At 36.8% G+C, this 13,797-nt stretch overlaps 1 non-coding gene across 1 annotated transcript; it reads right to left on the bottom strand.

Moving 5' to 3' along the window:
- Nucleotides 1–13,663: 13,663 nt before the first annotated feature.
- Nucleotides 13,664–13,770, bottom strand: LOC133254534 (U6 spliceosomal RNA). Its single transcript, XR_009738705.1, has one exon. It is a non-coding gene; the product is annotated as a U6 spliceosomal RNA (small nuclear RNA).
- Nucleotides 13,771–13,797: the final 27 nt, after the last annotated feature.

Genomic DNA, 13,797 nt, shown 5'->3' on the forward strand with positions numbered 1-13,797 from the left:
TGAATAGATGGATTAGGTAGAACATAAACAGAATATAGTACAAAGATACTATTTGTATTATTGAGAATAAGATTGTTTTGAAATCCATACTGTGAAAATAGATCTCCCTATATATATATGCTTTGTTGTTAATTATGAAATGTTATTATATGTTTTTCTATTTGGGTAAGTACCAGTAATATAATGTTTTATACTTGATTAAATATAAGCCTTGATTAAAGAGATGGTATAATCTGGAAGACAGGCTCTGCAACCTGACTATGCTGTTGCTGCTAAGTTGCTTCAGTCATGTCTGACTCTCTGCAACCCCAGAGATGGCAGCCCACCAGGCTCCCCCGTCTCTGGGATTCTCCAGGCAAGAACACTGGAGTGGGTTGCCATTTCCTTCTCCAATGCATGAAAGTGAAAAGTGAAAGTGAAGTCGCTCAGTTGTGTCTGACTCCTAGCGACCCCATGGACTGCAGCCTACCAGGCTCCTCCATCCATGGGATTTTCCAGGCAAGATTACTGGAGTGGGGTGCCATTGCCTTCTCCATAACCTGACTATATTGCTGCTCAGTTTCCTCTTTGGAAACAGTTCTACATCATGGTGAGCATATCAAATTAATTACTGCATAGAATAAAACAGGTAAAAAATAAGCATTCAATAAATGTTAATTATGCAATATTTTGGTCTTATAATGCCACAACCTTTTTTTTAAAAAAAATATTTTAGCACTTCCCTGATGGTCCAGTGATTAAGACTCTGAGCTTCCAATGCAATGTGTGGGTTCAATCCCTGGTTAGGGAATTAAGATCCCACATGTTGAGGGAGACCAAATAAATAAACCCCTTGCTTCACTGAACCTTTAAAAAAAAGATAATCCAGGAAATTTTAATTATATTGGAATACAGCTGATTTGTGATGTTGTGTTAGTTTCAGGTATACAGCAAAGTGATTCAGTTATGCATATACATATATTTATTCTTTTTAAGATTCATTTCTCATACAAGTCATCACAGAATATTGGGTAGAGTTCCCTGTGCTATACAGTAGGTCCTTATCTGTCATCTATCTTATATATTTTAGTGTGTGAGTGTTCATCCCAAGTTCCTGATTTATCCCTCCTGCCACGTTTTCCTATTGGTAACCATAAGTTTGTTTTTAATATCTATAATTCTAGTCCTGTTTTGCAAATAAGTTCTTTTGTTATCTTTTAAAAAATAGATTTCACATATGAGCTATATCATGTATTTGTTTTTCTCTGTCTGACTTATTTCACTTAGTATAATCTCCAGGTCCATCCGTGTTGCTGCAAATGGCATTATTTTTTTCTTTTTTATGGCTAAGTAACATTCCATTGTATATATATATATATATACAATGATGTCTTTATCCATTCTTCTTTTGATGGACATGTCTTGGCTATTGTAAATAGTATTACAATGAACCTTGGGGGTACATATATCCTTTTGAATTACAGTTTTCTCAAGAGTAGGATTGATGGATCATATGATAGTTCTATTTTAAGTTCTTTAGGGAACCTCCTCACTGTTCTCCATAGTGATTGTACCAATTTACATTCCAACCAACAGTGTAGGAGGGTTCCCTTTTCTCCACATCTTCTCCAGCATTTATTGTCTGTAGACTTTTTCGGTGATGGCCATTCTGACCATTGTGAGGTGATACCTCACTGTAGTTTTGATTTGCATTTCTCTGATAATTAGTGATGTTGAGCATCTTTTCATGTACTTTTTTTCCCCCATCTGAATATCTCCTTTGGAGAACTGTTTATTTACATTTTATGCTCATTTTTTGATTGGATTGTTCAAGTTTTTTTTTTAATATAGAGGTGCATGAGCTCTGTGTATATTAATTCTTTGTCAGTTGCATCATTTACAAATATTTTCTCTCATTCTGTGGGTTTCCTGACTGTGCAGATGCTTTTAACTTTAATTAGATCCCATTTGTTTATTTTTGCTTTTGTTTTCTTTACTCTAGGAGGTGCATGGAAAAAGATATTGCTTGATTTTATGTCAAAGAATGTTCTGCCTATGTTTTCCCTCTAATAAGAATTTTATAGTGTCTGGAACAATCTGTTTTAATTTATGTGAATCATTAAATACTTGTAAACTAATACTTGCTACTAAATATACCAGTTTCTCAATCATCTGGATTGTTATGTTATAGCTTACAACAAAACTTGGAAGAAATTGAAAAATAAGACTAATTTTCTTAGAAGTTATATATCAAATATCTATCACCTCATGGAACAATAATCCTTAATCTATATTATCATCTGGATAGAGCTGGACCTCATTCTCACTGTGAAATCAACCTGAATATGGTGTGTAATTGGGAAACAAATATACAAATGGAAAACATAATACAGCTTTCCTAAAAATTTAGAAAGCAATTGACCAATGTATTCCTCCAAAAGCCACCAAAGAGAAGTTTCAGTCATAATATACAACAAAATTCTTTGAGTCCTCTTTTTCACCTATCTTCTTAGAGTCCTGCCCCACATAGTAGAGCAAATCACCCTAAACTCTCATCCCCAGTGCTTCAAACATCCCCTAAAGTCATCCTGGATTGATCTTTATCTTGCTTGCCCTCCTTTTCTTTGTTTTTTTTTTTTTCTTTTTTTTCCCCCTAATTTTCTTTGGCAACTCTTTGTCATCTCCAATTTAAAGCAATTCAACTGGCTCAACTGGCTTGAACCCTGTTCAGTTTTTTTCTGGTACTCTGACTGCAGAAGTCCCAGGAAATTAAGAGGCAAAAGAGAAACCTTTTTAGTGGGCAGGGAAAGGAAGAGGATATGAAAATATCTTACTATTTTTTTCTGAAGCAAATTGAGTTGTAATACAGAGGGGAAATCAGAATATATGATAATTAATATAGATGTGTGTGTGTGTGTGTGTGTGTGCGTGCTCAGTCGCTTCAGTCATGTCTCACTCTTTGTGACCCTATGAATTGTACTCTGCCAGGCTCCTCTGTCCATGGGATTCTCCAGGCAAGAATACTGAAGTGGTTTGCCATGTCTTCCTCCAGGGAATCTTTCTGACCCAGGGATTGAACCCACATCTCCTGTATCTCCTGCATCGTAGGTGGGTTCTTTATCCAACTGAGCCACCTGAGAAGCCCAATATAAACATATACTTATATAAATATGTATTATTTATCATTCAGTTATTATTCAATTATGTTTACTACTCAACTGGTAAAATAAATATAAAAAATAACTAATTACAAAATCATGACTTCTTTAGACATATGACAGGCTTACTAACACTTAGGCCTGTTTTAACAAATAAAATGAAGAACAACTGATCCTAGTCAAAAAGTAATGCTATTTTATATCTTAAAGTAGTTCCATAAGTATAAGCATGTGTTTTGGCTAGTGTCCTTTATTTCCAAAAGTTGATAAAAATAATGCTAAAATTCTGCTTTATCAGAATATTTAGTTGAGCTACCCTTTTGAATCGTTAAGCCATTTTTTGAATCTCTGATCATTTTTTCGCTTATTTTGTTTAAACAAAAGAACTTAATGCCTTATCAGTCAGATGATCTTTTAAATTCAATAAGAAAGAATTTCTGTTAATTTGAAACATTCTTTTGGAACGTGAACGAGAAAGGGAGGGTCAGAATAACAGTACTGACTAGCACCCAGTTCAGTAAATCTAACTTTTCAGTTTCTCTGACTCAGCTTATTGCTGATATGTCATTTCATCATGAGAAAGTAGAATCAGGAGTGTATAATTTGATATAATGTTATTACTAAGTGATAAAACATTTGATTGCTTTATACTACTGCCCAAACACATCCCAAAATAAGTTTTGAGATTAGTAATAAGTTTTGGTGTTTCCCCGGTGGCACAGTGGCAAAGAATCTGCCTGCCAATGCAGGAGACTCAAGAGACTTCAGTTCTATCCCTGGGGTGGGAAGATCCCCTGGAGGAGGAAATGGCAACCTGCTCCAGTATTCTTGTCTGGGAAGTCCCATGGACAGAGGATCCTGGCAGGCTACAGTCCATGGGGCCACAAAGAATCGGGCATGACTGATGAGTGAGTGACTGAGAATGCAGGACTAAGTTTTGAGGTATTATGTTACAGACTGTGTGATCATTTGAAAAATGTTTGAGGTTTAAATGAAGATGAATCAATAGTTGAAAATATTCTTCATGTAAAAAAGCTAGGAATTTCATCCTAGGGATGAGAATGACACTTCTTTTGGTTCATATTTACAAGCAACTTATTGAGTAAAATATAGGTTTCTCTGAGAATTCCTTTGAATATTTACAAGAGAGTTATGAGCTATGTTGTTATTCTCTACCAAAAGGAAGCATTTTTCTGAAATACACTTAACTTCTAAAATAAAAATGATTACAACCAATAGCAAGAGTTTCTGAGCCTCAGTTTAGTGTCTGACTCTTTGCTCTAAAATCACTCTTTTATATAAAGCCTTACCAGCTAGGTAACAAATTATTTGTCTTGACTTTTTGCCTTAGACAAGAGTTTAAGGTATATCTAAGGTATAGACCTTTGGGAAAGAAAAATAAATCATTCAGTTCTTCCATGTATAATTTTTTGTCTCCATCACAACTGCATATTAACAGTTTTTCACAGTGAATATAAGTAGTGTTTTATGCTTGTGAGAAAATTAGCCCAGAAGACAAAACAAAACTATTGCTGTATGAGAGGATGAGTTCTCGTTTAAGTACTATTGTAAAATCTGAGCTATTTAGAGAAAATTCTGTCACCTTTAGCCAAGCTGTCAGATAATGCTTGAAGACTTATTCCACAGGGTTATTCTTTATTTCTGTTAGTTATGTTTAGTAACTTCTGAAGACATGTGCAGATTATAAAGTTGTGTCATAAACTAGTCATTACCACAGAAATGACAGTACACTGTATACAAATCAATAGTGATTTTTTTATGCCTTTCTTTTATTGGGTGCTTTTTACACCCATATGAAATTATTCTTCTGTAATATTTAAAGCAAAGGGAAGCAAAGAGTTCAACATAAGGTAGAGAGAGGTAATTGCAGGTCCTCAACTGCCTAGCCTAATTATGAGTTTTGTTTCTGCAGAAAACCAAACAGCAAACAGTAAGATACTGAATTAATGGGCAGAATTTCGGTTGTCATTGTTGTTTACCCACAGTGCCCCTGAGCTGTCTGCTGTGTTCTGAAATGTGAAGAAGCTAATGGCAGGGTATTTTCTTCACCAGTATTCTAACCCTTCAAGTCTAGTATTACTGAGAAAGAAATCTCAAGCCCTAACAAATTTGCCTTGAGACAGCTCTGTCTTGATATCAGAAAGTACAGACCAGATTGTTGGTAGGCATGGGTTAATTAGCAAGCAAAAGGAAAAACATATAAAATCTGCCTTTTTTTTTTTTTTTTCTCATTGGTTCCAGATCACTAACTATTTGACAAGGTAGGGGCATTAGCAAAGATTTTATGAACTATTGTAACATATTTTCCCAACTTGTCAGGCTAAGAAAAATGAGACATTGATAGAATAAATTAGTTATGTGACATTGGGTAGAACACTGTAAGTCTGCATTTACTGATTAAATTTGAGGGAATACATTTTCTGTTACCTTATGTTTTTTTCTTTATTTTTCTTCTTTTATTCTAATACTTAAACCCAGTGAGTTCATTTTTTTTTTTAACTGCCTCTCCAGGATTCTTAATTCTTCATTTAGTAATTGTCTAATATTGCACCTTATGTGTCTTAAAAGCACTTTTTTCTACCCACATGCCATGGCTTGTAGCTAGTACTTGAATGCAAGTACTTACAGTACTGTGTTATTCTTTTCCTCATGTCTACTGCAAGCAATTGAAGTGGTGATGAGTATTGATAACGATTGTTTTATTCTATGTCTTGACAGTTGAAGTTAGGTCTAAACATGTTTCAGATGAAACTACACAGGAAGCCAATGTGAAATCTATTACATATATTAAAGATATTGGGATTTTAGATTCTATCACTGTCTTTATTATCTGTAAAATACAAAAATGCTATGTTAATAATTTTATTCATATCACTCCCATAGCCTTCTTGCTATCATTTCTTGGATTAAAAAAAAAATTGAGGAAGCAAAACTCAGTGACAACATTTCATATTTTACCATTAATTAAAATCTTCAGGACACATGATTTTCTTTTTACAAGTAAATATTTTACCGTAGATGTCTTCTTGGAGATAATTTGTTTGAATAAGCAAATCTATGAATAGTATTGAGTTAAAGAAGTTTAGTAGGGGTAGTGACATTATGGATACAAAAGTGGAGTTCTTGGTTCCTTATTTTAGTGACTGTTTTCCTCTTCTGAATATGTGAGTCAAGATTGGTAACTTGAGTTATGCTGGATGCAGTAAAATGGGACTCAAAATCCCTGTCATTTTGTTGGGCAAACATTGAATTAAATAGCAAAACAAACAACTAAAGGTCACACCCATAGAATAAACAAAGTGAGTTAGACATAAAATTTTATGAATGCCCTTTTGTCATTCTAAGAAAATAGTAAATGTCTTTAAGATTAACACTACTTTATCTGAGTAATCTCCACTATGTGTACTTGGCACAAATTCTGAAGGCATTATGGGTTTCTGTCTGGCATTTTGGAACCATACATCAAATGACTATAAAAGAATACTATGATCTCTCATGAATCCTGGAACATTACTGTTTTATTTCTGAGAAGTGAGAGTCAGTCATGAAGATCTTTGTGTGGGTGTTTAGAGTTCAAAAGTTGGTGTGTAACTGACTGGCATAATACGTGTTGGCATGGAGATAGTTTTTCAGAATAAAAATGTAAAAGTGTTTTCACTGAGAGAAATGACATCAGGGTGAAATGACTACATTTCTCCTGATATTTTTATCTACTGTCAGATATGTAGTATAGGGCTTTTACTGGAAAAGGAAAAAAATTTTGGCATTGTTATTACATTTTGAGAAAGGATTTCAAAATTGTTTAGAAAACTGGCCCTACTTTAAAGGGTATGCTTAAACTAGTTCTTGCGTCTTGTCTGAAGAATCAGCAACCTAGTTTGTTTTCACAGTTCTTCCACTCACCTGGTTTTTTTCTGGAAATATGGCTGGATGCCTGGACTGACTTGCCAATAAAAATAACTAAATATTTCTCATAAAATATATTTATAAAACTTTCTTAAATGTATCAGTGAACTGGTAATAATGTAAGAAAATTTCAGGTCAATTATCTAAGTTAAGTCAAGAGCTCAGAAAGGTAAATTGAGAAATAGAACTGGCTTATGTTTCTAACCATGTTTCTCCATGGCCTCACAGGATATTACAACAGGAACCACAGCCCAAGACTTGTTCAAGATAAGGAGTCTAATAGAAAAACATGCCTCCCCCCTAAAACTAGGATGTCAAATGGATGGTGAGCCAGGATTAAACCTTCCCTCTCTTATTTCACACCCCAGAACGTAACAAGGAAAATCAACTTTCTTGAACATAAATGTTGTGCTGAGAAGAATAAAAAGCTGTAACTGAGAATTTGAACCACAGTCTGATCGGTAGACTCAATATGTACTACAGGTCCAGTATAGTAAGAAAGAAAAATAAAGGATATGTGGACTGTAAAAAAAAGCAAAGATGTCATTATTTGTGGATTTTATAAATAAACATAGAACAGTAAAAAATTAAAGACAAATTAACCGAAAAAGACATTTTAATAAGGTTGTTGGCTACAAAATTAATATGTAAATACAATTCTATATGATTTGATAGTTTTATTTGTAATGGCAAAAATAATGGAAATAACGCACACAGTGAGAATAGTTTGAACAAAATAATGTGGCACAGAGAAAAAAACAAATAGTATACAGTGACACGGAGAAGGCAATGGCACCCCACTCCAGTACTCTTGCCTGGAAAATCCCATGGACGGAGGAGCCTGGTGGGCTGCAGTCCATGGGGTCGCTAAGAGTCGGACACGACTGAGCGACTTCACTTTCACTTTTCACTTTCATGTGTTGGAGAAGGAAATGGCGACCCACTCCAGTGTTCTTGCCTGGAGAATCCCAGGGATGGGGAAGCCTGGTGGGCTGTCGTCTATGGGGTCACACAGAGTTGGACAAGACTGAAGTGACTTAGCAGCAGCAGCAGCATACAGTGACAAAAAATTATTGGCAGCAACATACTTTCTTGGGTTGATCTTGGTTGATTTGTATGTTACACATACACAAATATGTGTATGAGAAAATTGGAGCAATTTTTGATTTTTTAAATAACTCTGGGTAGCTTACAAATAGCTGTGAAGAGAAGCAAAAAGCAAAGGAGAAAAGGAGAGATATAAGCATCTGAATGCAGAGTTCCAAAGAATAGCAAGAAGAGATAAGAAAGCCTTCCTCAGTGATCAATGCAAAGAAATAGAGGAGAACAACAGAATGGGAAAGACTAGAGGTCTCTTCAAGAAAGTTAGAGATACCAAGGGAACATTTCATGCAAAGATGGGCTCGATAAAGGACAGAAATGGTATGGACCTAACAGAAGCAGAAGATATTAAGAAGAGGTGGCAAGAATACACAGAAGAACTGTACAAAAAAGATCTTCATGACCCAGATACTCACGATGATGTGATCACCAACCTAGAGCCAGACATCCTGGAATGTGAAGTCAAGTGGGCCTTAGAAAGCATCACTATGAACAAAGCTAGTGGAGGTGATGGAATTCCAGTTGAGCTATTTCAAATCCTGAAAGATGATGCTATGAAAGTACTGCACTCAATATGCCAGCAAATTTGGAAAACTCAGCAGTGGCCACAGGACTGAAAAAGGTCAGTTTCCATTGCAATCCCAAAGAAAGGCAATGCCAAAGAATGCTCAAACTACCGCACAATTGCACTCATCTCACATGCCAGTAAAGTAATGCTCAAAATTCTCCAAGCCAGGCTTCAGCAATACATGAACTGTGAACTTCGAGTTGTTCAAGCTGGTTTTAGAAAAGGCAGAGGAACCAGAGATCAAATTGCCAACATCCACTGGATCATGGAAAAAGCAAGAGAGTTCCAGAAAAACATCTATTTCTGCTTTATTGACTATGCCAAAGCCTTGACTGTGTGGCTCACAATAAACTGTGGAAAATTCTGAAAGAGATGGGAATACCAGACCACCTGACCTGCCTCTTGAGAAATCTGTATTCAGGTCAGGAAGCAACAGTTAGAACTGGACATGGAACAACAGACTGGTTCCAAATAGAAAAAGGAGTATGTCAAGGCTGTATACTGTCACCTTGCTTATTTAACTTATATGCAGAGTACATCATGAGAAACGCTGGACTGGAAGAAGCACAAGCTGGAATCAAGATTTCCAGGAGAAATATCAACCACCTCAGATATGCAGATGACACCACCCTTATGGCAGAAAGTGAAGAGGAACTAAAAAGCCTCTTGATGAAGGTGAAAGAGGAGAGTGAAAAAGTTGGCTTAAAGCTCAACATTCAGGAAACTAAGATCATGGCATCTGGTCCCATCACTTCATGGGAAATAGATGGGGAAACAGTGGAAACAGTGTCAGACTTTATTTTGGGGGGCTCCAAAATCACTGCAGATGGTGACTGCAGCCATGAAATTAAAAGACGCTTACTCCTTGGAAGAAAAGTTATGACCAATCTAGATAGCATATTGAAAAGCAGAGACATTACTTTGCCAACAAAGGTCTGTCTAGTCAAGGCTATGATTTTTCCAGTGGTCATGTATGGATGTGAGAGTTGGACTGTGAAGAAGGCTGAGCACTGAAGAATTGATGCTTTTGAACTGTGGTGTTGGAGAAGACTTGAGAGTCCCTTGGACTGCAAGGAGATCCAACCAGTCCATTCTGAAGGAGATCAGCCCTGGGATTTCTTTGGAAAGAATGATGCTAAAGCTGAAACTCCAGTACTTTGGCCACCTCATGCGAAGAGTTGACTCATTGGAAAAGACTCTGATGCTGGGAGGCATTGGGGGCAGGAGGAGAAGGGGATGACAGAGGATGAGATGGCTGGATGGCATCACTGACTTGATGGATGTGAGTCTGAGTGAACTCCGGGAGTTGGTGATGGACAGGGAGGCCTGGCGTGCTGCGATTCATGGGGTCGCAGAGTCAGACACGACTGAGCGACTGAACTGAACTCATGGGTTACATTGTTTAAGAGACTATTTTTAACATGTGGTGACTGGGTTAGGTTGATCTTTCATAATGGTAATTTTTTTAAAATTCATTTTTGACTATGCTGGGTCTTCATTGCTTTGCTCAGGCCTCCAGCTTTCTCTAGCTGTGGTGAGTAGGGGGCCACTCTTGATTGTGGTGTGTGAGCTTCTCATTGAGGTGGCTTCTCTGGTGAAACGCAGGCTCTAGGCAGGGTAGTTGTGGCATGCAGGCTAAGTAGTTGAGGCTCCGGTTCCGTTCAGTTCAGTTCTAGAATGCAAGTTGAGTAGTTGTGACACATGGGCTCAGTTGCTCTTTCGTACATGGAATCTTCCTGGACAAGGTATTGAATCCATGTACTCTGCATTGTCAGATGGATTCTTATCCACTGCACTACGAAGGAAGTCCAATTTTTGATTTTTTGAGGAACTTCCATACTGCTTTTTATAGTGGATGAACCAATTTATACATGGCCATCAACAGTGCACGAAGGTTCCCTTTCTCCACATATTTACCAGTGCTTTTTATCTCTTGTCATTTTGATGACTGCGATTTTAAGAGGTGTGAGATAATATCTCACTGTGGTTCTGACTTGTATGTACATAGTGACTACTACTACTACTAAGTCACTTCAGTCTTGTCTGACTCTGTGCGACCCCATAGACGGCAGCCCACCAGGCTCCCCCGTCCCTGGGATTCTCCAGGCAAGAACACTGGAGTGGGTTGCCATTTCCTTCTCCAATGCATGAAAGTGAAAAGTGAAAGTGAAGTCGCTCAGTCGTGTCCAACCCTCAGCGACCCCATAGACTGCAGTCTTCCAGGCTCCTCCGTCCATGGGATTTTCCAGGCAAGATTACTGGAGTGGGGTGCCATTGCCTTCTCCGACATAGTGACTAGTGATGATCAACTTTTCATGTATCTATTGGCCACTTGTATGTCTTCTTTGGAAAAATATCTAATTAGTTCCTCTGCTCAGTTTTTAACTGGATGGTTTGCTTTTGAGTTGTATGAAATTTTTTTAATGTATTTTGGATATTAGCCCTTTATCAGATATAATTTGTAAATGTTTACTCCCATTTGGTAGGCCAACTTTTCACTTTCTTGTTTCTTTTTCTGTGCTGTTTAGTTTTATTTGCTCCTACTTATTTATTTTTGCTTTTGGTGTCATACACAAAAAGACAATTTGCCAAAGTTTTGTCAAGAAGCTTTTCACCTATTTTTTTAAATTTTTTTAAAATTTTATTTTATTTTTAAAATTTATATAATTGTATTAGTTTTGCCAAATATCAAAATGAATCCGCCACAGGTATACATGTGTTCCCCATCCTGAACCCTCCGCCCTCCTCCCTCCCCATACCATCCCTCTGGGTCATCCCAGTGCACCAGCCCCAAGCATCCAGTATCGTGCATCAAACCTGGACTGGCAACTTGTTTCTTACATGATATTTTACATGTTTCAATGCCATTCTCCCGAATCTTCCCACCCTCTCCGTCTCCCACAGACTCCATAAGACTGTTCTATACATCAATGTCTCTTTTGCTGTCTCGTACACTGGGTTATTGTTACCATCTTTCTAAATTCCGTATATATGCATTAGTATACTGTATTGGTGTTTTTCCTTCTAGCTTACTTCACTCTGTATAATAGGCTCCAGTTTCATCCACCTCATTAGAACTGATTCAAATGTATTCTTTTTAAGGGCTGAGTAATACTCCATTGTGTATATGTACCACAGCTTTCTTATCCATTCATCTGCTGATGGACATCTAGGTTGCTTCCATGTCCTGGCTATTATAAACAGTGCTGCGATGAACATTGGGGTACACGTGTCTCTTTCCCTTCTGGTTTCCTCAGTGTGTATGCCCAGCAGTGGGATTGATGGATCATAAGGCAGTTCTATTTCCAGTTTTTAAAGGAATCTCCACACTGTTCTCCATAGTGGCTGTACTAGTTTGCATTCCCACCAACAGTGTAAGAGGGTTCCCTTTTCTCCACACCCTCTCCAGCATTGATTATTTGTAGACTTTTGGATCGCAGCCATTCTGACTGGTGTGAAATGGTACCTCATTGTGGTTTTGATTTGCATTTCTCTGATAATGAGTGATGTTGAGCATCTTTTCATGTGTTTGTTAGCCATCTGTATGTCTTCTTTGGAGAAATGTCTATTTAGTTCTTTGGCCCATTTTTTTGATTGGGTCATTTATTTTTCTGGAGTTGAGCTGTAGGAGTTGCTTGTATATTTTTGAGATTAGTTGTTTGTCAGTTGCTTCATTTGCTATTATTTTCTCCCATTCTGAAGGCTGTCTTTTCACCTTGCTAATAGTTTCCTTTGATGTGCGAAGCTTTTAAGGTTAATTAGGTCCCATTTGTTTATTTTTGCTTTTATTTCCAATATTCTGGGAGGTGGGTCATAGAGGATCCTGCTGTGATGTATGTCAGAGAGTGTTTTGCCTATGTTCTCCTCTAGGAGTTTTATAGTTTCTGGTCTTATTTTTAGATCTTTAATCCATTTTGAGTTTATTTTTGTGTATGGTGTTAGAAAGTGTTCTAGTTTCATTCTTTTACAAGTGGTTGACCAGATTTCCCAGCACCACTTGTTAAAGAGATTGTCTTTAATCTATTGTATATTCTTGCCTTGTTTGTCAAAGATAAGGTGTCCATATGTGTGTGGATTTATCTCTGGGCTTTCTATTTTGTTCCATTGATCTATATTTCTGTCTTTGTGCCAGTACCATACTGTCTTGATGACTATGGCTTTGTAGTAGAGCCTGAAGTCAGGTAGGTTGATTCCTCCAGTTCCATTCTTCTTTCTCAAGATCGCTTTGGCTATTCGAGTTTTTTTGTATTTCCATACAAATTGTGAAATTATTTGTTCTAGCTCTGTGAAGAATACTGTTGGTAGCTTGATAGGGATTGCATTGAATCTATAAATTGTTTGGGGTAGTATACTTATTTTCACTATATTGATTTTTCCAATCCATGAACATGGTATATTTCTCCATCTATTAGTGTCCTCTTTGATTTCTTTCACCAGTGTTTTATAGTTTTCTATATATAAGTCTTTAGTTTCTTTAGGTAGATATATTCCTAAGTATTTTATTCTTTCTGTTGCAATGGTGAATGGAATTGTTTCCTTAATTTCTCTTTCTGTTTTCTCATTATTAGTGTATAGGAATGCAAGGGATTTCTGTGTGTTGATTTTATATCCTGCAACTTTACTATAGTCATTGATTAGTTCTAGTGATTTTCTGGTGGAGTCTTTAGAGTTTTCTATGTAGAGGATCATGTCATTTGCAAATAGTGAGAGTTTTACTTCTTCTTTTCCAATTTGGATTCCTTTTATTTCTTTTTCTGCTCTGATTGCTGTGGCCAAAACTTCCAAAACTATGTTGAATAGTAATGGTGAAAGTGGGCACCCTTGTCTTGTTCCTGACTTTAGAGGAAATGCTTTCAATTTTTCACCATTGAGGATAATGTTTGCTGTGGGTTTGTCATATATAGCTTTTATTATGTTGAGGTATGTTCCTAAAAATATGGAATGCTTCACAAATTTGCCTGTCATCCTTGTACAGGGGCCATGCTAATCTTCTCTGTATCGTTCCAATTTTAGTATATGTGCTGCCGAAGCGAGCACACACCTGTGTTTTTTATAAGAGTTTTG

Source organism: Bos javanicus, chromosome 9 (assembly GCF_032452875.1).
Source record: "Bos javanicus breed banteng chromosome 9, ARS-OSU_banteng_1.0, whole genome shotgun sequence".
Lineage (NCBI taxonomy): Eukaryota > Metazoa > Chordata > Mammalia > Artiodactyla > Bovidae > Bos > Bos javanicus.